A 24,336-nucleotide genomic window follows, 5' to 3' on the forward strand; every position below is an offset into this window, starting at 1 on the left:
AAACCATTATCTCCCAAACCATTCACAACCTCATCACCTCAGGTCACCTCCCACCCACAGCCTCCAACCTTTATTGTTCCCCAACCCCGCACTGCCTGCTTCTATCTCCTTCCTAAAATCCACAAACCCGCCTGCCCTGGTCGACCCATTGTCTCCACCTGTTTCTGCCCCACCGAACTCCTCTCCACCTATCTGGACTCCATTTTCTCTCCCTTGGTCCAGGAACTCCCCACCTTCGTCCGTGACACCACCCACACCCGCCACCTCCTCCAGAACTTGCAATTCCCCAGTCCCCAACACCTCATTTTCACCATGGGCGTCTAGTCCCTATACACCTGCGTTCTTCATGCAGATGGCCTCAAGGCCCTCCGCTTCTTCCTGTGCCGCAAGCCCGACCAGTCCCCCTCTAGCAACACCCTCATCCGCCTAGCTGAACCCGTCCTCACCCTCAACAACTTCTCTTTCGATTCCTCCCACTTCCTACAGACAAAGGGGGTGGCCATGGGTACCCACATGGGTCCAAGCTATGCCTGCCTCTTTGTAGGTTACGTGGAGCAGTCCCCCTTCCGCACCTACGCTGGCCCCAAACCCCACCTCTTCCTCCTTTACATTGATGACTGTATCGGTGCCGCCTCTTGCTCCCCAGAGGAGCTCGAACAGTTCATCCACTTCACCAACACCTTCCACCCCAACCTCAAGTTCACCTGGGCCATCTCTAACACATCCCTCACCTTCCTGGACCTCTCCATCTCCATCTCAGGCAACCAGCTGGAAACCGATGTCCATTTCAGCCCACCGACTCCCATAGCTACCTAGAATAAACCTCTTCCCACCCACCCTCCTGCAAAAATTCCATCCCCTATTCCCAATTCCTTCGCCTCCGCTGCATCTGCTCCCAGGATGAGGCATTCCACTCCCGCACGTCGCAGATGTCCGCGTTCTTCGAGGACCGCAACTCCCCCCCCCCCCCCCCTGCAATGGTCAAGAACGCCTTTGACCGTGTCCCCCACATTTCCCGCAACACATCCCTCACACCCTGCCCCTGCAATAACCGCCCAAAGAGAAACCCCCTAGTCCTCGTGTACCAACCCACCAACCTCCGGATACAATGCATCATCCTCCGACACTTCCGCCATCTACAATCCGACCCCACCACCCAAGACATTTTTCCATCCCCACCCCTGTCTGCCTTCCGGAGAGACCACTCTCTCCGTGACTCCCTTGTCCACTCCACACTCCCCTCCAACCCTACCACACCCACACCTTCCCCTGCAACCGCAGGAAGTGCTACGCTTGCCCCTACACCACCTCCCTCACCCCCATCCCAGGCCCCAAGATGACTTTCCACATCAAACAGATGTTCACCTGCACATCTGCCAATGTGGTATACTGCATCCACTGTACCTGTTGTGGCTACCTCTACATTGAGGAAACCAAGCGGAGGCTTGGGGATCGCTTTGCAGAACACCTCCGCTTGGTTCGCAATAAACAACTGCACCTCCCAGTCGCCAACCATTTTAACTCCCCCTCTCATTCCTTAGATGACATGTCCATCCTGGGCCTCCTGCAGTGCCGTAATGATGCCGCTCGAAGGGTGCAGAAACAGCAACTCATATTCCGCTTGGGAACCCTACAGCCCAATGGTATCAATGTGGACTTCACAAGCTTCAAAATCCTCCCCCCCCCCCCCCCCCCCCCCCCCCACCCACTGCATCCCAAAACCAGTCCAGCTCATTCCCGCCTCCCTAACCTGTTCTTCGTCTCACCTATCCCTCCTTCCTACCTCAAGCTGCACCTCCATTTCCTACCTAAAAACCTCATCCCACCTCCTTGATCTGTCCATCCTGCCTGGACTGACCTATCCCCTCCCTACCTCCCCACCTATACTCTGCTGTCTCCCTATCTTTTCCTCTATCCATCTTCGGTCCGTCTCTCCCTATTTGTTTCAGAAGCCTCTCCCCATCCCCCTCTCTGAAGGCTCTAGGCCCGAAGCGTCAGCTTTTGTGCTCCTAAGATGCTACTTGGCCTGCTGTGTTCATCCAGCTCCACACTTTATTATCTGACATTCAAAAGTATCTTTGAACAGACTTTGCAAGATGTTTAGTTGTATGGGATGCTTGATTCCTCCTGTGGCAAACACTCAACAACAGCCAGTCTAATTGTTTAGTTAAGTGCAAGTTCAGCTGGTTATGTGATATTTGAGAGGGCAGTTCTTTAACCTGTTTATATAAACATAATTACAGAAGCAATCGTGAGTTGAATCATGATTGAAAACACTTCATTATTTGATGCAAAGATCAGATAAGTGGTCTTTGTTATTATTACCTGTTTAAGTCCATATGTGTTTTTGATTTCTTTGAAAGTTCAGAAGCTGTGCATATTAGTAGATATCATGAGTCACAGTGGAGGTAAGCAAATGGAATATGACATCACAAGTGCTGACAATTAGGAAACTGCCTCTGTTTCACTTTGGACAGCAAATAATAAATTAATTGTTTAGTAAGTAATTTTTTGACTACTGAGTGGCAATATTTTGTTCACAATGTCTGTGTCTCATAGACAGAGGAAGAAATAGGTTTGCAAAAGGAATAATCCTCATAGCCCCTTGGGCATTATTTCTATTGGCCTAACAGTTACCTGTTTGTAATATATTTTGCCAAGTCAGAGTTGTTGAATTTCTTATTTTGATTTCAAATTCCGGAAGGAACAAAGTTCTTAGAAGATATGTTCTTCCTCTCACCTGTTCCCTCCTCCCACCTCAAGCTGCACCCCCATTTCCTACCTACTAACCTCATCCCGCCTCCTTGACCTGTCCATCCTCTCTGGACTGACCTATCTCCTCCCTACCTCCCCATCTACACTCACCTTTTTTACTGGCTCCGTCTCCGCCTCTTTACCTTGTCTGTCTCCACTCCACTTATCTTCTATCCATCTTCGATCCACCTCCACCCCCCTCTCCCTATTTATTTCAGAACCCTCTTCCCCTCCCCCATTTCTGATGAAGGGTCTAGGCTCAAGACATCAGCTTTCCTGCTCGTAAGATGCTGCTTGGCCTGCTGTGTTCATCCAGCTCCACACTTTGTTATCTCGGATTCTGCAGCATCTGCTGTTCCCATTATCACTGATACAATAGGTAAATCGGTTGTTTTTGGTAAGATGGATGGCTTTTGACTCTGAAGTATCATTACGAGGTTATAGTTGTTGGAATGCAATTTTCCATTCTATTCTTGCAATGAGAAAATGAGTTACTTTAGAATCCAAGCTAGACCAGACAAAGATTAAAAAGCCAGTATTGATTTTTTTTAAAAGATGCTTGGTTTTTCTCCTTTTACTTGTAAGCATTTTATACTTGGTGATGAGCAGTTATTTTCAGGCATTGTCAATAGGTTTGTGGGTATTAATTTTCCTATTGCTTTCCTTAACTTTTTTATCTATTTTTTTCAAGCCTGATTTGTTGTGGTTTTTGCAACCTCACCAACAATGTGAGGGAATGTAAATATTGGGCTTGTGCAACTGTATTTGATTAACATCATTGGCAGTTTCTTGCAGATGAGGATGACCTTCTCCCACTCAGGGTGAGTCCATAAATGCTGTACGGATTGATAGGGCTTCTGCAGGCTCTGTTACGTTTGGGGCAGATGGTGGTCCTGGGAAGAGGTGGGTGAGACATTGGTATAGCAGCATGCTCCTTTTACTGTTTTTGCCTGGCTTCCACTGTTTCCTGATGACAAGTGTCAAGGTGCTTTGTGTCTTCTCAGATGCTCCTCCTCCACTTTTTGGACCGTTTTGGGACAGTGATTCCCAGGTGTCTGTGGGAAAGCCACACTTCAACAGTGAGGCCTTCAAGGTATACCTAAAGTGCTTCATCTGTCCACCTGGGGCTGGCCTTCCATTTCGAAGCTGGGAGTAGGGCATCTACTTGGGAGTCTTGTGTTGGTCCTGCGGACTGGAAGTGTCTGCTGTAGACAGCATGGGCCTCTGAGCCATTTAGGAAGTTGAGAACCTCCACCGCTCTGAACTTATCTTGTTATCAGATCTGATGTTCTTGAGTACCCATTTTCTCAAGAAGCCAAAGCCTGCACTAGCACACTGGAGACGATTCTGGATCTTTTTGTGAACTGCTGCTGTGGCCAACAAGACACTCCCAAGGTATCCAAGTGGTTAACATTCCTCTCAGGCCTCCCCATGGATCTTGACGATTAGGGGTTCACTCCACATTGCTGGGGCAGGTTTCAGGGGGCCTTCATCCTTCATCAGTTTAGGGGATGTTCAGATTAATACCTTTGGAAATTGCATAAGAATATATATTTACCACTTTGAAGAATACACCAAAAATAAGCGAGCAAGTAGTGACTAGCAGTGTAACTAGCTTGATAAAGGTTTAGTTCAAGGTTAAAACTAAATACTGCCGATGCTGAAAACTGAAGTAAAACAGAAAATACCGGAGAAACTCGAGCATGCCAGCATCTGTGGAGGGAGGGAAACAGAATTAACGTTTCAAGTCTGATATGACCCACGCAAGACTCCCAAGGGCGCTTGCAATAAATATAAATTCCAAAACCACACCGACTACAAGATCCTGGTGATGGGTGTTGGAATATGGTGTTCTTCTGATTTGGTCGTAAAGCTATCTGTCAAACATGCTGATCTACAATGACCAGCAATGTTACGCCTGGATTCTCAAGACTGGAAAACATAGGAATAGAAGTAGTTTCTACGTTGCTTATTATCTCTTCAAAGAAATAAATCTGTCAGACATGATTTCCCCTTAATGACACTTTGCAAACTGCTCAGTTATGTTGTGTTTTTCTAAATGTTCAGTTATTACATCCTTTATAATAACTCAAATTTTCCCAATTAGATGTTAAGCTAACTGATCTATAGTTACCTGTATTTTGTTTCTCTCCCTTTTTAAGTAAGTGTTACATTGGCAGTTTTCCAATCCTCTGGGACTTTCGCACAATCTAAGCATTCTCAGAAGATTGCTGCCAGTGCATCTTGTATCTTGTAGCCACTTCCTTTAAAATCCGAGTAAACAACCCATCAGGTGTAAAGGACTTGCCTATTAGTTTTGGTAGTACTTTTTCTCTAGTGATATACATTATATTTATTTCACCTCAGTCACTTTATTAATAAATACATATTTTGAGAATCCTGTTAGTGTCTTCTACTGTGAAGACTGCAAAGTATTTGTTCAACTGTTCTGGCATTTTCTGATTCCTTATTATAATTCCCACAGCCTCAGGCTCTCAGGTGCCTAGGTGTACCTGTTACCTTTTTCTTCCTTTTCACATATTTGTAACTGACAGCAAGATCATCTTCAATGTTCTCCCGTTATTCCTTATCCTGTCCCGAAACCTGTTATCCTGTGATCCCTCACAGGTCTGTGAACAACCACAAATCATTGTAGAGGACCCCAAATTGTGCAAACTAAAGAGCTGGGCAACGTAGAGCTGGTGAAACCTTTGGAATAAGCATTGAAAACTCTGTCTGGAGAGATCCAAGCCTGAAAGATGCTGTGGCAAACAATCTACTAAGTTAGGATAAGTCAAAGAAAGGGGAACTGAGTAACAAATGAAGTTGGATTTAAGATAATGGAGTCAAAGGAGTATGATGGAAAAGGCAGTTTCCGAGAAATCTGTAAAACATTTGAAGGTCTAGATGTGAAACCAGAGTCAATCCTGAAACATTACACTGAAGATGTTGTTTTCCTTTATAATGCAAATTATCTTGGACACAAGTATGGTTTAAATAGTAAGAATGCTCTTGTACTGTATAGTTGTGTTGTTATTGCATTCATATCCATTATACCTCTTGAATATCGCCTTTGAATATTTGTTTTTTTTTGTTGCTTTGAATGGTTTTAAAAATGAAGTTTTCATTCGGCTGAGGGAGTGTTTCTCACCTTGTATTGTTTTGTCTTTTTTATGGCTAGTGTATTGAATATTGTGTTTGCATACAAATGAGTTTATTTCTGAGTGAAGAATCAATACAGTGTGGAGCTAGAGGAACACCGCAAGTCAGGCAGCATCAGGGGAGCCTGATTCGGGTCAGGGCTTAACCAAGGGTCCTGATTCAATGTCAACTTTCCTGCTCCTCTGCTACCTGACTTGCTATATTCCTTCAGCTGTGCACTGTTTTGACTCTGACTTAACAGCATCTGCAGTTCTTGCAATCTCCTATTTCTGAGTGAAGCTGGCCACACCCTGTTAAGTGGCAGAAAACTACACAGCCTTAAGTCATCAGCTGTGTGGGATAATAAAAGACAACTTTTCAAGGGTGAAACTAAAGGCAGGCTTTGAATTATGAGTGCTTATCCGGATGAGTCCTACAGCATATTCTTTATGCCTGCCTGTATTGTAGTGTATACACTGAAATCTCTTGCTGTCCCAACCGTACAATTCTGATATTATAGATTTGTAAAGAAATTTCTGAACATTGTGATTATTGTAAAAACAGTAACTTGGAAAGCAAACCTCTAATTTAAGGTTTGAAAGTCCTTTCAAGTTGAAGCCGTAGCAGACAACCATCTGTTACATTGGGCAATTTCAAAGCCAATTGCCATGTCAGCATCAACCAAAGGAGATATTTAGAGTTTAATTAAGCCCTGCTAACAAAATATGACCTTGTAAAGGTATGAGAATTTAAAGCCTCTGGAAGAATGAGACACCAAAATGACTCTATTTGTTATTAACTTCACCTGCTTGAACAACACTTCATTGTAAATTAATAACTATCTCACTTCAGATGTGTTAACTAATGTTCCCTCCAAGATGTGTGGTTGCACAGTTGCATGAGGGGCCTGTGATTCCAGAAGTCATTGCTGCACATGGACCAAGGAGAGCTGCACAGCAACAGAAAAAATTAGAAGGAACAGAGCCAATTAAAACAGGTTATGAAACTTATTTAGTACAGAATCTCTTCTCAAAATCCTGAGAGACATAATAGAGAGCGTCATACAAAATGAACATAAGGATGATGCATGGCAATCAACATCATTCTGCTAAATGTGACCAGGGAGCCAACAGACCTCGGGTGGAACACAAATCCTAACTTTCAGACTCGGTGTTGTCAAATCCTGCGATACTGATCTGTACAGGCAGACAGTAACCATTCAGCTCCAGAAGCAGTCATAGCTGTTGAATCCAACTTTTGAGTTTCATTCTCTTCACGGTCAAAGCGAAACTTGAAGATGTAATTGGCATGCAAAGATCTTACCTTCATCTGTAGATGTTAACCTTAGTCTACTTTTAAGTATTGTAGATACATTTTAGCTGATAACCTGAACCTTATCACTTATACTTGAATAATTGCAATATTTTTTCAATCATTAACCTTCATTGTGTCGAAGACTAAAGCTTTGCAGCTAGTACTTTTTAAAAAGTTACAGTACTTGATCTGAAAATGGACTACTCATAAGACTATCCAATTTCGGGTGCATAGGGAGAGCCTTTTTCCTAGGATGATGACGGCGAGCACGAGGGGGCATAGTTTTAAGTTGAGGGGTGAAAGATATAGATGTCAGAGGTAGTTTCTTTACTGAGTAGTAAGGGAATGGAACGCTTTGCCTGCAACGGTAGTAGATTCGCCAACTTTAGGTACATTTTAAGTCGCCATTGGACAAGCATATGGATGTACATGGAATAGTGTAGGTTAGGTGGGCTTCAGATTGGTATGACAGGTTGGCACAACATCGAGGGCCGAAGGGCCTGTACTGTGCTGTAATGTTCTATGTTCTTTGTTGGTGGACTACCCTAAAGACACCTGATTTGTACTTTTAATATTTACAGTCAAATGATTGAACGCTGAAAAGAATAAGACTGTGTGTTTTATTTTAACTGTACTAGACCTTCCTTGATTTATGTTGAAGTAGGTGGTGGCAATATTTAGGTATTGCAGATGCACGAAGTTAGTGTATTCAGATTTTTGTAAAAGCTGAGATAACACGGTGTAGAGCTGGATGAACACAGCAGGCCATGCAGCATCACAGGAGCAGGAAGGTTGATGTTTTGGGCCCAGTCCCTCCTCCAGAAAAATATCTGCTTTATTTTTACATAAACGGTCTCTACATTCCTTTTTTTCAAAAACATGAATTCCATACCAATGCACAAATGAAGCATACAAGTCATTTTTGTTTACCCCACTCTACGTTTGTTGCTGTGTGCGCCTTAAAACCAGGAACAAACTCACCCTGACCATACCTGGTTTACTTGTAGAATCTGTATAACAGTTGATGGGGTATCATAACTTTCAACTTTTCCTTATCATGGTACTGGTAGCCAATTGTGATGTGCTTATTGTATATCAGGGTGTGTGTTTGTGCATGTGTTATGTATAAAGACATAAATGACATGAACTTCCTTGGCTGCCAGGAAAATAATGCTGCTAATGCTTTTATTGGCTGTCCAAAACTGATACCTTGACAGAATAACACATCTGTGGAATTTTGTTTTAAAGTGCTCAATTAAATAATTCAAGGAGATTTTATCTTGAGTTGGAGAAATTTAAAAGGGTATGATTAACTTGGTTTTGCAAGTGTTAATGAGCACTGAACTAGAGGCAATCTGAAGTATGCCCTGGCACTCTAGTGTGGTTTTTAAAAATTACTAATTCTTTGGGTATGGATGTTGCTGGTGAGGTGTTCCAAGTTGCTATCTTGAGCTGTAATATTTTGAGTGAAACTGCGTGATAGGGCAGTTGAGAATCCAGGAAAACAAAGTGTGGAGCTGGATGAACACAGCAGGCCAAGCAGCATCTCAGGAGCACAAAAGCTGACGTTTCGGGTCTAGGCCCGAAACGTCAGCTTTTGTGCTCCTGAGATGCTGCTTGGCCTGCTGTGTTCATCCAGCTCCACACTTTGTTATCTTGGATTCTCCAGCATCTGCAGTTCCTATTATCACTGAGAATCCAGGAAGTTGATTTGGGATTCAATGGGTAAGAAAGGCAGGTTTTTGTTTCTTAAAAGACGCTCACAACTTGACAGCTTTTATAGGTACATGTTTGATTCGGCCGTGTGCCTTCATGATTATATTCCTGAAAATATATTGCATTTGTATTTGTGCAACTTCTTATGACAACCCAAAGAAACCAAGCTTCATTCATAAGTTCTTATCAGATTTCTCTAAACTATCTTGAAGCTGTGAATTATTTTTATATAACTTATTTTTGCTTTACATTTTCCTTCTTTTCCAAAAACCACAACTTCCCTGTTGAGACGCAAATAGCATATAAATCATTCAATTGAACTTACTGTCCATTTTAATAATGGTCAACATAAGGGCATTATGTGCAGTAAACTTACGTAGATAAGAAAATGTTCTTGCTGTGTTTAGATTCGCTTTGACGTTTCTCAACAAAGCCACCAGATGGAGTGACTGAGAAACACATGAACCAGTCTGAAGATTGCAGCCATGAATGTATTTCTGAAGTTCAGTTACACAATGAAAGATATAATTTAAAGCATCCAAAGGAAGATTAATACATGCTTAATTGTGTTGCCCATGTTCTGCTGCAAAATAAAACCTGAAAGTACAGTTTACTTTGCGGATAGCTGACCATAGGATTGTTGAAATGCATGAAGAGTTAACTTTTAAGCGGAACAGTTTCCTTTTGCTTTTCGGAAAAAAGCCTGATTGACACTAGAAAATTTAATATTTATTGGAAACATCATTTTTCTTTTATGAATGAGCTTACCAGCTGAGTTTTTATTTGGTGACCTATTGATACCTCGATGCATTGCAGAAGCACTGCAACAGAAATGAAAGTCTTGATTCACAACTTTCAAACCACTCCTGTTAAGCCTGCAAGAGTATTGCCATTGGTGCTGTTGAATCTACCATATGATTTGAGGGGAATCGGTCGCACTCCTTGCTGCCAAGCCCTTCTGAAACGGGATGGGCAATCCAAATTACAATTTTTTTGTAAGGGAATTGTAAATTATTAATAAAAATGATATCTAAATCCACTTTCTAATTGCTTCTAAATGTACTTTCCCAGCTAGTTTAGTAGTTAATTAAATCCCAGGTTTCCTTTTTAATGAATGATTTGGACAGACTCAACCTATGTTAAGTTCCGGTCATTGTCCTCCCTATGCCTGTATTTCTGTGAAATGGGTGTGTGGACTTCTTTTTCTGATTTGTTGAATGACACACTTCAGAACTTGTATCAAAATGAATAACATTCTGTTCTGGTGAAAAGGGTTGGACTGCTCCAGGTGCTGGCATTAACCCGGAGCAACAGGACCTAATAGATTTGTTCTACAGCCAACCGGCTGTTCGGTTCCTCACTGAGGCGGCCTCTTTTCGCTCTCTCCCTCCCCCTCCCCCTCCCCCTCCCCCTCCCCCTCCCCCTCCCCCTCCCCCTCCCCCTCCCCCTCCCCCTCCCCCTCTCCCTCCCCCTCTCCCTCCCCCTCTCCCTCCCCCTCCCCCCCTCCCCCTCCCCCCCTCCCCCTCCCCCCTCCCCCTCCCCCCTCCCCCTCTCCCTCCCCCTCTCCCTCCCCCTCTCCCTCCCCCTCTCCCTCCCCCTCTCCCTCCCCCTCTCCCTCCCCCCCCACCTACCCCTCCCCTCCCCCTCTCCCTCCCCCCCACCTACCCCTCCCCCTCTCCCTCCCCCCCCCCCATCTCTCTTCCCTCCCCCCCCATCTCTCTTCCCTCCCCCCCATCTCTCTTCCCTCCCCCCCCATCTCTCTTCCCTCCCCCCCCCATCTCTCTTCCCTCCCCCCCCCATCTCTCTTCCCTCCCCCCCCCATCTCTCTTCCCTCCCCCCCCATCTCTCTTCCCTCCCCCCCCCTCTCTCTTCCCTCCCCCCCCATCTCTCTCCCTCCCCCCCCCATCTCTCTTCCCTCCCCCCCCCCCCATCTCTCTTCCCTCCCCCCCCCCCATCTCTCTTCCCTCCCCCCCCCCCATCTCTCTTCCCTCCCCCCCATCTCTCTTCCCTCCCCCCCATCTCTCTTCCCTCCCCCCCCCATCTCTCTTCCCTCCCCCCCATCTCTCTTCCCTCCCCCCCCCCCAATCTCTCTTCCCTCCCCCCCCCAATCTCTCTTCCCTCCCCCCCCCCAATCTCTCTTCCCTCCCCCCCCCCAATCTCTCTTCCCTCCCCCCCCCGCCTCCTTTCTCCCTCCCTCCCTCTCTCTCTCTCTCTCTCTCTCTCTCTCTCTCTCTCTCTCTCTTCCCCACCCACCTCCAGGTTTTCATTTAGAATTGCTAATTGGACACAGACTTTTCGGAGGCAAGCATCGAATTGCAGGAAGTACATCTTTTGGACTTTCTCAAAGTAAGGGAAAAGTCTGGAGCATGTGTATGAGTTGAGACAGGGGAAAAACAACTTATTGCAGCTGTGCAGTGTGTTTCTGTCAATTTTGGCTAGTTTGCCTGATGAGGTATTTGTGTGTTTCTTGTGCACATGTAATTTACGATAAGTTTTTTTTTTGAAAACCACATTGTTTATGTTCAGCTTGTCAAAGTGAAAAATTTTGGGGAAAAATGTGAGTCCTTCTTCGAGGGAAGACTCCAAGGAAATGCCAGCAGGATTTTACGGCTTTTGAACAGGAAATAACCACGTTTTGCCACTCAGTAAGTTTCATTTCTGTTCTCTATTTATAATACATGGTTAAGTGTATTTTCTGTTTAAAAGTTGGAGTTGAACACAGAATCTGTCTGAATTCTAAATGAAACATTGAACTATTGAAATTCCGTACTATAAATTGACATTAGTAAACTATTAAGGTACTCGCGCTGGATGTCTGTCACCAGTTCCTAAAATGCATGCTGGTTGTTCTGCTCAGCCGTCCTCTCTTCCGACTTTTTGAAAGCCATGACAAATGAAACAACTGTACAAGATACAATAATACTTAAAGAACTAATTTTATGTACTTATTAAATTCCTGTAGTTTTATTGCATTTCAGATTGGACAGAAGTAAAGGATAGTTTGTTGAAAATACACATACTATCTTTGTATGCATGTATGTTATTGTTTAAAAATATTGCAGACTTTGTCTTGAAACATGACTTACCTGTTGTAAAATTTGTGTTGTTTGTGAGGAATAGCACTTTGTTCTTTCCCTGCCCAAAACCATATGCTTCAGTAATAGGTAATACCCATTTTTTCAGCTCATTTAACACATTAGGGGTACCAATGGAGGGTATGTATATATGTCACTTCATTATCAAGTATGAGAAACTGCCAAGATAATCCTTACATTTTTTTTTAAGCTTTAGTGTGTATAATACCTATTGATTGTAATTTTCATTCATCATAAATCAGCTTCCAAGGAAAGTACAGTGCACTAATCCTGAGGTGAGGCACACAGTTGAAATATTTTCAAATTGCCTGTTTCAGAAATCACTCTAACCTTCATTTAAAGTCAAAATACTGTGGATGCTAGAAATGTGAAACAAACAATGGTGTAGAAATTTGGCAGGTCTGGCAGTTTCTATGGAGACAAAAAATAAATTAACACTTCAAGTTCAGTACAACTCCTGTTCATTCTGGAAAAACGTATTCCCTTTGGCTATGTGGGACCGTCATTGCGAAATCAATTTGGACATTACTGGTACCTAGAACTATTTATCAATGTGTATTTTTATATAGAATCGTAACATTTCAAAACATTGTATAAGCGCTTTGTTTTTTTTTGGCACTCACATGATAACTGAATCAGCATGTGTAAATGATAGGAATAGAAAAGTCCAAACAGTTTTTAAGTTTTATTTTCAAGAGATTTTAATGGGCAGAACCCAGTCATTCTGGTTAACTGACCCAAACTAATGTTTACGTTTAAGTGTGCGTTGGGACCTATAGGATGTAAGTCCCTTTATGCTAATACAAATTCATATCCTCCTGTCTTTAATTGGCTTATTTTGAGGTAACATGCAACACTTGCTGTGTATTTGCCTGAGAATATTTTAAGTTGGAATAATGAGGGCGCCAGTGTTCGGGCTTCTTGCTGTTGCCACCTGTTATATTGGATCAGCCTTTATAGTCTCTGCACCTTCTTAAATAGTAGTTCAGTTTTGGGTGTCTCTTAAAAATGCATTGCTCTAAGTAAACTTTGTCTACAATCTTATGAAATGTTAAAATTCATTGTACTCTTAGATTCTACACACGTTTTATTTGCCACAATAGTCTAATCACAGAATTATTATAGCAAAGAATGAGGCCATTTGTCCCAGTTTTGTGTGAATTTTAATTTGGTGTACTTTTCCTGCCTTTTCCCTGTAATTTCAGTCTTGACATTAAAATAATTATTAAGTCATTTCCAGATTTATTTCATTTGAAGCTCCTCTTTCCCAGTTACAGTGTACAAATCATGTTACTTGTCAACTAGTGTGTAAATCTGTAGGATGTCATCAGGTTAATTAAATTCACAGCTACCCATGGTAGAATATGAATTAAAAATTACTAGACTAGAACTAAAACTGTTACACTACTGGGGTTTCAGAATTGGAGGAGCAAGGTCATGAAGAGAATTTTTTCCATTTTGAACCGTTGTGTGGTTTGGGAATTGAAGGTGAGGAAGTCTTTGTAGACTAATAGAAATGGGGTGAACAGGACTTAATGGACGATAAGCTATGGGCAGCAGAATTCAGGTCAATTTGATTTCACAAATAAAAAACCAGGCTGGCAAGTGTTGGAATGATCAAACCTAGGGAAAACTGACTGACGTAGGCAAGAATTTAGGTGGTTCAACCGAGTTAAGAGTGGAGTTGAGCATAGTTATAAAGTTGGAAAGAGCACGCTTTTTAATGTCGGCATTATGGATCTGGGGTTTGATGGGCAATCTGCAGTTTTAATCAATCTAGTTTAGTCTGAAACAGTTAATGAAAAAGGTGGAGTTTGTATTATGATCCTAGTAATTTTTACCATCATTTGCCCCTTTTTGAGAAGTGTTTTTATTTCGAGCATTGATCTGCTGATATATCGGGATGATTGCTTTTCCTAGCTGACGTGAAAGACGACTATAATCTATTCAGTCCTAGGAAGTTAATACTGGAAAAAGAATTATAACAAAAACAGAAATTGGTAGAAAAACTCAGCAATTCGTTCTGAAGAAAGGTCACTGGAATGCACTGTTAACTCTGCTTTCTCTCCACGTACATTGCCAGACCTGCTGACTTTTTCTAGCAATTTCTATTTTTGTTTCTGATTTCCAACACCTGCAGCTTTTTAAAATAACATTTATACAGTATTTGCTTTGTTTTCTTGTATAGTTTTCCTACTTATCTGATAACTTAAAATGTATATTTTTATGATGCATGTGCACCTATGAAAATTCAAGCATCTAAAACAACCATATCTTCTGCGGTTGCTAACCGTATTCCATAGTACCAAGTTTTAAAAAAAAATTAAACTCTGCAACGTATGCCAGGTAATTAAAGATGTTGTCATTAATTTAATTAGCTGGTGACCAATTTGCTTGAAGACTGCACGGTGGTGAAGCAATTAATATTTGTTGGAAAAGAATTGGAGATGAAGTGGATTACCTAGAAAAGATATTTAATGTGCCCTTAAAAACCATTAACCCTTTAATATTAGTCATGTGTACACTGTCTGAATGGAGTAATTCCATTGCCCAGCACTTTTTAATGATGCAGTTTTGTTGCAGTGCCATTCTCTGTAAGATATAACAAAGACATTGTAATTTTCTTATTATTTTTGATGGAAGGTGTGTATTACTCAGGATGTTACTCATCCTTAAATGCCTGTGAACTAAGTGATTTGGGAGGCCATTTCAGAGAGTTAAGATTCAAGCACGTTGCTGTTTTTCTTGAGTTGCATGTATGCCAGGCCAGAGAGGGTTGGCAGATTTCTAAATTCACCCACACCATTGAATTCACTTACTCATACTAGCTCCTGTTGATGAAATGCTGAGATTTTCTGTATTTGTTAACCCTTCATTTCCATGGCCTTCCTCTCTCTAACATTATTCAGTCCTCAGATTATGAACAAAAACAAAGTTGCTGGAAAAGCTCAGCAGGCCTGGCAGTATTTAGGAAGGAAAACAAAAAGAGAGCTAACATTATGGGTCTGGTGACCCTTGCTCAGAACTGTTAGTCCTCAGATTATGTGCTTCTCTCCATCTCTGGCACATCATCAATTTTAATTGCAGTTTGGTGATTGCTCCTTCGAATACTAATGCACATAACCTCTTCACCTCTTTTTTTTTAATTTTTTCCGCCTTCTAACTATCCTTAAAATCTACCACTTTTTTTATCCTGTTTTGGTCATCTGCCCGTCCATCTCCTTATTGTTGTTGATAAGTTTATGAAGACTCCTGTGAACTGCTTTGGTATGTTAGAACATGAAATACACATTGCATTTATCCACAAAGATATAGAAAATTAACCAACATTTGAATTGAGAGCAGAAATTGACCATTTGGTCCTTCAAGCCTGCTTTGCAATGCAATAAGATCATGGCTGATCTGTTAGCATTTCAAAAATTTACGTTCATATCCACACCTGATGACCTTATTTGGTTCCTTTGCCCAATGAGCATCTGTTTACCTCTGTCTTAAAATTATTCAATGAACCTGTTTCTACTATCTTCTAAGAGAAAACAATTCTAATCATCTCTGTCCTAAAAAGGAAACCCCTAATTTTAAAACAGCGCCCCCTAATTTCCCCATGAGAGGAAACTTCCTTTCCACATCCATCTTGCTGAGACCATTCAGAATCTTATTCACTCAATCAGGTCACCTCTTATTTTACAAGATTTTAATGGAAACAAAGCCAGGCTATGCAACGTTTCTTAATTTAATAAAAAATTCATTCCTGGTATTAATATAGTAAACTTCTCTGAACTTCCTCCAATGCATTTACATCCTTTGTTAAATAGAGACCAGAATTGCACATAGTATTTGAAATATCTCACCACTGCCCTGTATGTATAATATTCTTACATTTATATTCACTGCCTCTCATAATAAAGGATAACACCCCATTTATCACCTTGATTTATGTGCGATACCTGCATACAACCTTTGTTTGACTTGGGCACTGGACCACCTAGATCCTTCTGCACCTCAGATTTCAGTCGTACTCCCTTTAAGTTGCTTCCTGCCAAACTGAACGACTTCAGATTTTCAGAGATAATGGGAACTGCAGATGCTGGAGAATTCCAAGATAATAAAATGAGGCTGGATGAACACAGCAGGCCAAGCAGCATCTCAGGAGCACAAAAGCTGACGTTTCGGGCCTAGACCCTTCATCAGAGAGGGGGATGGGGTGAGGGAACTGGAATAAATGGGGAGAGAGGGGGAGGCGGACCGAAGATGGAGAGAAAAGAAGTTAGGTGGAGAGAGTATAGGTGGGGAGGTAGGGAGGGGATAGGTCAGTCCAGGGAAGACGGACAGGTCAAGGAGGTGGGATGAGGTTAGTAGGTAGATGGGGGTGCGGCTTGGGGTGGGAGGAACGGATAGGTGAGAGGAAGAACCGGTTAGGGAGGCAGAGACAGGTTGGACTGGTTTTGGGATGCAGTGGGTGGAGGGGAAGAGCTGGGTTGGTTGTGTGGTGCAGTGGGGGGAGGGGACGAACTGGGCTGGTTTAGGGATGCAGCTAGGGAAGGGGAGATTTTGAAACTGGTGAAGTCCACATTGATACCATTAGGCTGCAGGGTTCCCAAGCAGAATGAGTTGCTGTTCCTGCAACCTTCGGGTGGCATCATTGTGGCACTGCAGGAGGCCCATGATGGACATGTCATCTAAAGAATGGGAGGGGGAGTGGAAATGGTTTGCGACTGGGAGGTGCAGTTGTTTGTTGCGAAGGTGCGGAGGTGTTCTGCAAAGCGGTCTCCAAGCCTCCGCTTGGTTTCCCCAATGTAGAGGAAGCCACACCGGGTACAGTGGATGCAGTATACCACATTGGCAGATGTGCAGGTGAACCTCTGCTTATTGTGGAATGTCATCTTGGGGCTTGGGATAGGGGTGAGGGAGGAGGTGTGGGGGCAAGTGTAGCATTTCCTGCGGTTGCAGGGGAAGGTGCCGGGTGTGGTGGGGTTGGAGGGCAGTGTGGAGCGAACAAGGGAGTCACGGAGAGAGTGGTCTCTCTGGAAAGCAGATGGGTGGGGATGGAAAAATGTCTTGGGTGGTGGGGTCGAATTGTAAATGGCGGAAGTGTCGGAGGATGATGCGTTGTATCTGGAGGTTGGTAGGGTGGTGTGTGAGAACGAGGGTGATCCTCTTTGGGCGGTTGTGGCGGGGGCGGGGTGTGAGGGATGTGTTGCGGGAAATACGGGAGACGCGGTCAAGGGCGTTCTCGATCACTGTGGGGGGAAAGGACCGCAAGCTGTCTCTGCCTCCCTAACCGGTTCTTCCTCTCACCCATCCCTTCCTCCCACCCCAAGCCGCACCCCCACCTACCTACTAACGTCATCCCACCTCCTTGACCTGTCCGTCTTCCCTGGACTGACCTATCCCCTCCCTACCTCCCCACCTATACTCACTCCACCTATATTCTTTACTCTCCATCTTCGGTCCACCTCCCCCTCTCTCCCTATTTATTCCAGAACCCTCACCCCAAACCCCTCTCTGATGAAGGGTCTAGGCCCGAAACGTCAGCTTTTGTGCTCCTGAGATGCTGCTTGGCCTGCTGTGTTCATCCAGCCTCACATTTTATTATCTTGGACTTCACATTTTTCCTTGTTATATTCCATCTTCCAAACTGTTGTCTGCTCTCAGCTTATCTATATACATCTGCAAATACCTTCAACCGTCACAATATATTTTGCCATCTTTTTATGTCAGCTGTGAATTTAGCTGCCATACTCTCGTTCACCTCATCTAAGCCATTAGATATAAATTGAAAAAAAAATTGGGGCCTCACTGCCAACCCCTGAAGGTCTCCGCTTTTCACATCCTGCCAACCTGAAAAAGACGCATTTATGCATGCTGTTTCTTTCTGCCATCCAATTATCTTTTCATGCAAATACTTTAACACCTACACCATGACCTCTAATTTTCTATATTCACCTTTCGTGAGGCACCTTCTCAAATGACTTCTGGAAACAAATCAAATGTAATGTGTGAGTACAATAATGTAGCAATAATGATACCAATCTAATGATCCAGAGAACTGAACTAAATCTCATTCTAACGGTTTGAGAAGTTGAACTACACTATTTTGCACGCTACCCATGTGTGACTATGGAGTTTTCAGATTACTTTAAAAGCACAACTGGTTCTCCAAGGAAACCTGTCCTTGTCCAGACTGACCTAAAGTTAACTTTAGTTGCACAGCTGCACAGTCAGCTCTTAGCCGCCTTTAGAATATCCTTCTTAGAATGCAGTTACTCAGTCCAAAATTGAATGGATAATAGATGCTGACCCTGCCTGCTGTGCTGCATCCCAGGAGCTAATTAGCAAATGTGTTGTGATTTGAGACTGAGACCAGTCTAAATTTCAGTTTGAAGCCATTTTAATATATTTTTAATTTGTCATTATATACGTGTTGTACTGTTTTTAATTGAAATGAAATATTTTTGAATAGAAATATAGCGTTTTTCTAAAAGGATATTTAGCTCAGAAGGAATGTGATGTTTACAACATTTTGGACAATTGCTTTAAAAAGAAAATGTCTGCAACAGAAAACCAATAGCTTTGAAGGGCCTGTGAACTTGACAAAATTTGTCCTGCGCTATATTTGTCAAGTAATTATTTTATGGATAGAATCATGAAAATTGGATTTATTTTTTTGAAGTAGTATTTTATCATCAACATTATTTTTGCCGGTTGTGAGTGTTACAGACTATGTATTGCTTGTTATTCATTGCTTGACTTGTGTTTCTTTAAGACTGTGAGGATCAGAAGCAAGACATTTGGCCTATTAAGTTGCTCTGCCATTCAATGAGATCATGGCTGATCTGATTTTCAACTTCACTTTCTTGCCTTTTCCTCTATATAACCCTTGATCCCCTTGCTGATTTTAAAAATCTCTCGGCCTTGAACATCCTTAACAATCCAACCTGACAGTGCTCCACCCTATAGAATTTCACAGCTTCACTACCCTCAGAAGAAATTCCTCCTCACTACCTCATGGACGGCACGATGGCTCAGTGGTTAGCACTGCAGCCTCACAGCGCCAAGGACTCAGGTTCAATTCCAGCCTTGGGTAACTCTCTGTGCGGAGTTTGCGCATTCTCCCTGTGTCTGCGTGGGTTTTCTCTCGGTGCTCCGGTTTCCTTCCACAGTCCAAAGATGTGCAGGCGAGGTGGATTGGCCGTGCTAAATTGCCCGTAGTATTCAGGGGTGTGTGGGTTATAGGGGGAGGGGTCTGGTTGGGGTGCTGCAAGCAGCGATGTGGACTTGTTGGGCCGAAGGGCCTGTTTCCACACTCTGGGGAATCTAATCTAATCTGAAAAGAATCTAATCTGCCTTTGCCCTATAATCTCTCATTGATAGGTTTTTGTTTGTCGTAGGCAATGACAATTTTAAAATTGACATTAAATCAGTTGTTTGTTCTCACTTGCGGAAGAAGGAAATGGGCCAAATGTAGGCAAATGGTACTGTTCACTTTAAGAAGCCTCGCCATGAATGAGTTGGGCTAAAAGGCTAGCTTCCATACTGTACGACTCTGTGACTCTTAGAGGCGCTACCATACAAGAAGTTGAGCCTGCAGTGACCCTCCTAAGAACATCCTACTCAGACCTGGCTCGCAACCCTATCCCTGTAACCTCTCATTTACCATGGCTAATCCACGTAGTATGTGCTTCCCTGGACACGACAACACTATTTAGGATGGCTCGTCCACCTAATCTGCTCATTCTTGAACTTGCTTAAAACTTGGTCTGTAGGAGTGTTTATTAATTTGACTCCTGCAAGAACAGCATTTTTTTTGGGCTATGCCCCCTAGGTGTAAAATCCCCAACGAGCAAAAACAGTTATTACAGTTAGCAGAAGCTAACAGAAAATATCTCCCATTCCTTCAGCGTTGCTGAGCCAAAGACTTGGAGCTCCCTCCCTAACAGTATTGTGAATTTACTTATAACAAATGGACTGCAGCAGTTCAAGAAGCAGCTCATCACCACCTCAAGGACATCAAGGGATGGGCAATGAACAGCCAGCAATACTCATATTCCAAGAATGATTGATTTCTTTTTTTAAAAAAATGGTTTACACATGATCAGGGGCTTATAGGTGGTAGAAGCTATTAATTTGAAAGGTGCTGTGATACTGCAGTGCATCTTGTAGATGATTTATACTGCTGCCACGTTGTGTTAGTGGTGAAGAGCTTGATTTTGGAAGGTGGTGGGTGGCGTGCCAATGTCTTTTTGTGGTCCTGGATAGTAACAAGTAACTTGTTGTGTTGTTTGAGCTGCAACCATTCAGACAATCCCTCTGTTGAATTCCTGACTTGAACCTTTGTAAAGAGCATCCCTGTAGTTCAGCCTATTAAGTCTGGACTGGTAATCCAAAAAGCATTGCACGCAGACCCAGCCCCCTGTCCTAATTCATAACCACACATTTATCATGGCTAATCCATCTAGCATGCATCCCTGAATACTACGGACAACATAGTATTGTCGGTCCACCCAACCTGCATGTCTTTTGGACTGTGGGAGGAAACCGGAACATGTGGTGGAAACCTATGCAGACACGGGGAGAATGTGCACAGTTACCCAAAACTGGAATCAAACCTGCATCAGTGGCACTGGGAGTCAGCCGTGCTTATCACTCAACTACTTTGCTGCCATGGTGGAAGGACTTGGGAATTTGGAAGTTGTTGTTGTCTGTAGGATTTTTAGTCTTTGACCTGTTCTTGTAGCCAAAACATCTAAATGACTGGTCCAGTTCAGCTTTTTGTCAGTATTAATTCTCAGAATTTTGATGATGAGAGCTTCGTGGTGGTACTGTCATTGAACATCAAGCGTGATAGCTCGATTCTCTTCCTGTTTGAGATGGTTATTCCCCAGCACTTTTGTGGTGGAAATGTTACTTTCTATTTGTCAGCCCAAGCCTAAATGCAGTTTAGGTCTTATTGCATTTGGATGTGGACGGCTTTAATATCTACGCTGTAGCGAATGGTGCTGAACATTGTGCAGTCATTTAGCAAACGCTCCCACTGTTATGACCTCGGGGAGGGAAGGTCATCGATGAAGCAGTTGGAGATGGTTGAACCTAGGAACTTATTCCTAGGTCTGCAGAAACACTTCAGGATGAGATTACTGGCCTGCAACAAATGCAACAATTTTCCATGGTGCTTGGGATGACTCCACCCAGCAGACCTTTCTTCGCCTAATTCTCCTCCACTCCAGTTCTGACGAGACTCTTTGTTGTGTTCTGTTAAATGCTGCCATTGTGTCAAGCATAGTCTCATTTTGTCTCCCTTCCTCCCCCTTACCTCTAATTCCTCTCTATTTTCGCTCTCTTCCTCTCTCTAGTTCTTAACTTTCTGTATGTGTTCAAAGCATTTAAATGGTTCTGTGTTCTTCGATCCCAAACCTGTTTAGACCTCCAGTACATCTAGCTTAGTAACATTTAGAAGGTTCCCTTTTCTATCCTTTTGGTCTTAAAGGGATGAGTTCCCTTTGCCTTATCTGAAATCCATTTGCCACTGTTTTGCCTACCAGTTTAACTTATCAATTTCTGTAATTTTACTGTAATTCCATGTACGCTGTCAGCTGCAAATTTGTGTGGCATTCTCTCTAATAATTTAAGCAAGTAACACAATTAGGATCTTGATTCATTAAAATTTTTGCAGGTCACCATTAGCCATGCATTTGGTTGTCCTGTTCACATGGCTTTGATTTTAACAACTCCTCAAATTAGAACAGCGGCAGATATGTGCAAGCACATTGTTGGCAAAGATGAAATGTCTTCATATTTTGTAATCCTTTTCATTATATAACTTTTAAAACTGAATTTTGGAGCATTCTAACTTGATGTGGAATTCTTATTAATAATTCCCAAGTTGCAATTGTGTAGGGAGGAGCCAAACAGATGCTTCCTACAAGTAAGTAAGGGAAAACTGAAGGGAGTTAGCATAACTATTCTCATGCACTTCCTAGCGGTCAGACCAACTGTCAAAATAAATAGCCTGGGATCAGACTAAAACATATATTGCAATCAAAATGACATTAGACATGAGGTAATAATTTAAATTACCTGATAAAACTTTGGGTTAGGCTCATTTGCACATTCGAGGATGTATTGTTATAATTCAATGATCTGAATTGTAGTTTTGTATAAGTTACGTAACAAATTATCTGAAGAAGGGTCACCAGACCGGAAATGTTAACTCTAATTTCTTTCTTCACAGATGCTGCCAGACCTCTGAGCTTTTCCGCCAACTTCTGTTTTTGTTCCTGACTTTCAGCATCCGTACTTGTTTTTGTTTTTGTCCAATGACCTGTGTTTTTAATCCGACTGATCCAGTGAGAAAGTGGTTGCAGTGGTTACATTGAAATCATTTGGTATCTGTTAGTTGTTGTAGTGTATGCAACAAAGTTACTTTAACCACAAACATTGTTCTTGTGATATGCTGTGTGGAAAAATATTTTGATTTTCTTTGCCAAATGGAACATTCTAGCTAAAGAGAAATTGTTGAATTAACTTATACAATAGATTACTGCAAAAAGTTTGGTTCTAACTTTAAGAGCTTACTTCAGAAACTACTGTATGCTGTTGAATATGAAAAATATACACCGGATCATTTTGCAAAAGTTTAGAATAGGTTCACAGCATGTGAAACTCAACATTGTAAGCGTCACGGCTAAAGGTACTGCAGATAGCTTTTTGTGTGGTCTCCTAGCTAATAATTTTGCAAATCTCAGTTTAATATTCTACTCTAGTTTCACCAAAAACTCAGTGCCTGTTTGACAAAACTGGCCATAGATCGATAATTTTACTCTAAGGGATGATTTTTTTTTTGTTTCGTGATTGGGTCTGTTTGAAACTTTGAATCGCAGGACTTCAAGAACACTTTGTTCAGATAGCATGCTTCCCATCCTAATGCACCATATATATGTACTCATTTCGCTTACATTCTGCATATGCATACTTGCATGCCTATGAATACCAGTTTAACTTTGACCTACCCATGTGTGTAACCTCATCCATTCCTCCAATCCTTCGAGTAGATAGCGCTTCTCCGTTTTGCCTCCTTTGAGAATTCCTGATATGAACCTCTTTATTGTTGGCCACTGAGTATAGCATTGTCCAGGTCCTAACCTCTGGAAATCTAGCCACAAACCTTTCTATCTTTTTGAGAGGTTTCTTAATGAAAGCATCTATCCTGACCTAATGACATCTGTGCTTTGGGCATCTTGCTATTTTTTTCCTCATTCTTGCTCAATCCCTACAGTGTGAAAACAGGCCCTATGGCCCAACAAATCCACACCAACCCTCAGAACATCCCACCCAGACCCATCCCTATAACTCACCTAATCTACGCTAAGGGCAGTTTAGCATGACCAATCCATCTAGCCTGCACATCTTTGGACTTTGTGGGAGGAAACCAGAGCACCCGGAGAAAACCCACGCAGACACGGAGAGAATGTACAAACTTCACACAGCCAGTCACCTGAGGGTGGAGTCAAGCCCAGGCCCCTGGTGCTGAGAGGCAGCAGTGCTAGCCACTGAGCCACCGTGCCACCCTAATCATGCACAAACACTTAATCTGTCGCAACATAGTGGTGAAAAAGTTTCATAAGACCCTGCATTTGACAAATTGTGTTTAAAATTAATAGCAATCTTTAAAAATTCAAAAATAAGTTGTTTTAGTTTTTTCTAAAAAAGTACAAATGATCAGATTTTAAAAAGTTTTGTTTGTTGACAGGGTTCAGTTAGATAGCATCTGGTTTGAACAGCATCTAATAGCTCGAATCGCCTCTACTTTATCTAATAGCATTCAAGGCTATGGGCCAAGTGCTAGAAATTTTGACGAGAACAGATGAATGCTTGATCATCAATATGGATATGATTGGAAAAGGACTTCTCCACATTCTAAAAATTCTGACTCTACTAGTGCACGTATTTACATATTAAACAAGAACAAAAAGTGCTGCAAAAACTCAGCAGGTGCATCATCTGTGCACAGAAAGCAGAGTCAACATTTTGGGTCCAGTGACTTCAGAACCAGTTTTGAAAAGGGCTCACTGGATCAGAAAGTCAACATTTCTGATCCAGTGAGCCCTTTTCAAAACTGGTTCTGAAGTCACTGGACCCAAAATGTTGACTCTGCTTTCTGTGCACAGATGATGCACCTGCTGAGTTTTTGCAGCACTTTTTGTTCTTGTTTAATATGTAAATACGTGCACTAGTAGAGTCAGAATTTTTAGAATGTGGAGAAGTCCTTTTCCAATCATATCCATATTGATGATCAAGCATTCATCTGTTCTCGTCA

The 24,336-nt window shown here is 42.4% G+C and overlaps 1 protein-coding gene across 14 annotated transcripts in view; it reads left to right on the forward strand.

The window, feature by feature from the left end:
- The window catches only part of LOC125451436 (protein tyrosine phosphatase type IVA 3-like), a 140,146-nt gene that overhangs the window by 59,239 nt on the left and 56,571 nt on the right, over positions 1–24,336 (forward strand). For 5 of the 14 annotated variants that reach the window (XM_048528500.2, XM_059646191.1, XM_048528505.2 and 2 more), the window contains exon 2: positions 11,452–11,570. The exons of 5 other annotated variants lie outside the window; for them this stretch is intronic. The gene's annotated coding sequence lies outside the window, so the exon portion shown is untranslated. Of the gene's footprint in view, positions 1–3,575; positions 3,658–3,758; positions 3,848–10,095; positions 10,113–11,155; positions 11,272–11,451; positions 11,571–24,336 lie in introns of those variants that run through there. 4 more of the 14 variants (XM_048528503.2, XM_059646192.1, XM_048528502.2 and 1 more) reach the window with 4 other exon arrangements.

Source organism: Stegostoma tigrinum, chromosome 5 (assembly GCF_030684315.1).
Source record: "Stegostoma tigrinum isolate sSteTig4 chromosome 5, sSteTig4.hap1, whole genome shotgun sequence".
NCBI classification, from domain to species: domain Eukaryota; kingdom Metazoa; phylum Chordata; class Chondrichthyes; order Orectolobiformes; family Stegostomatidae; genus Stegostoma; species Stegostoma tigrinum.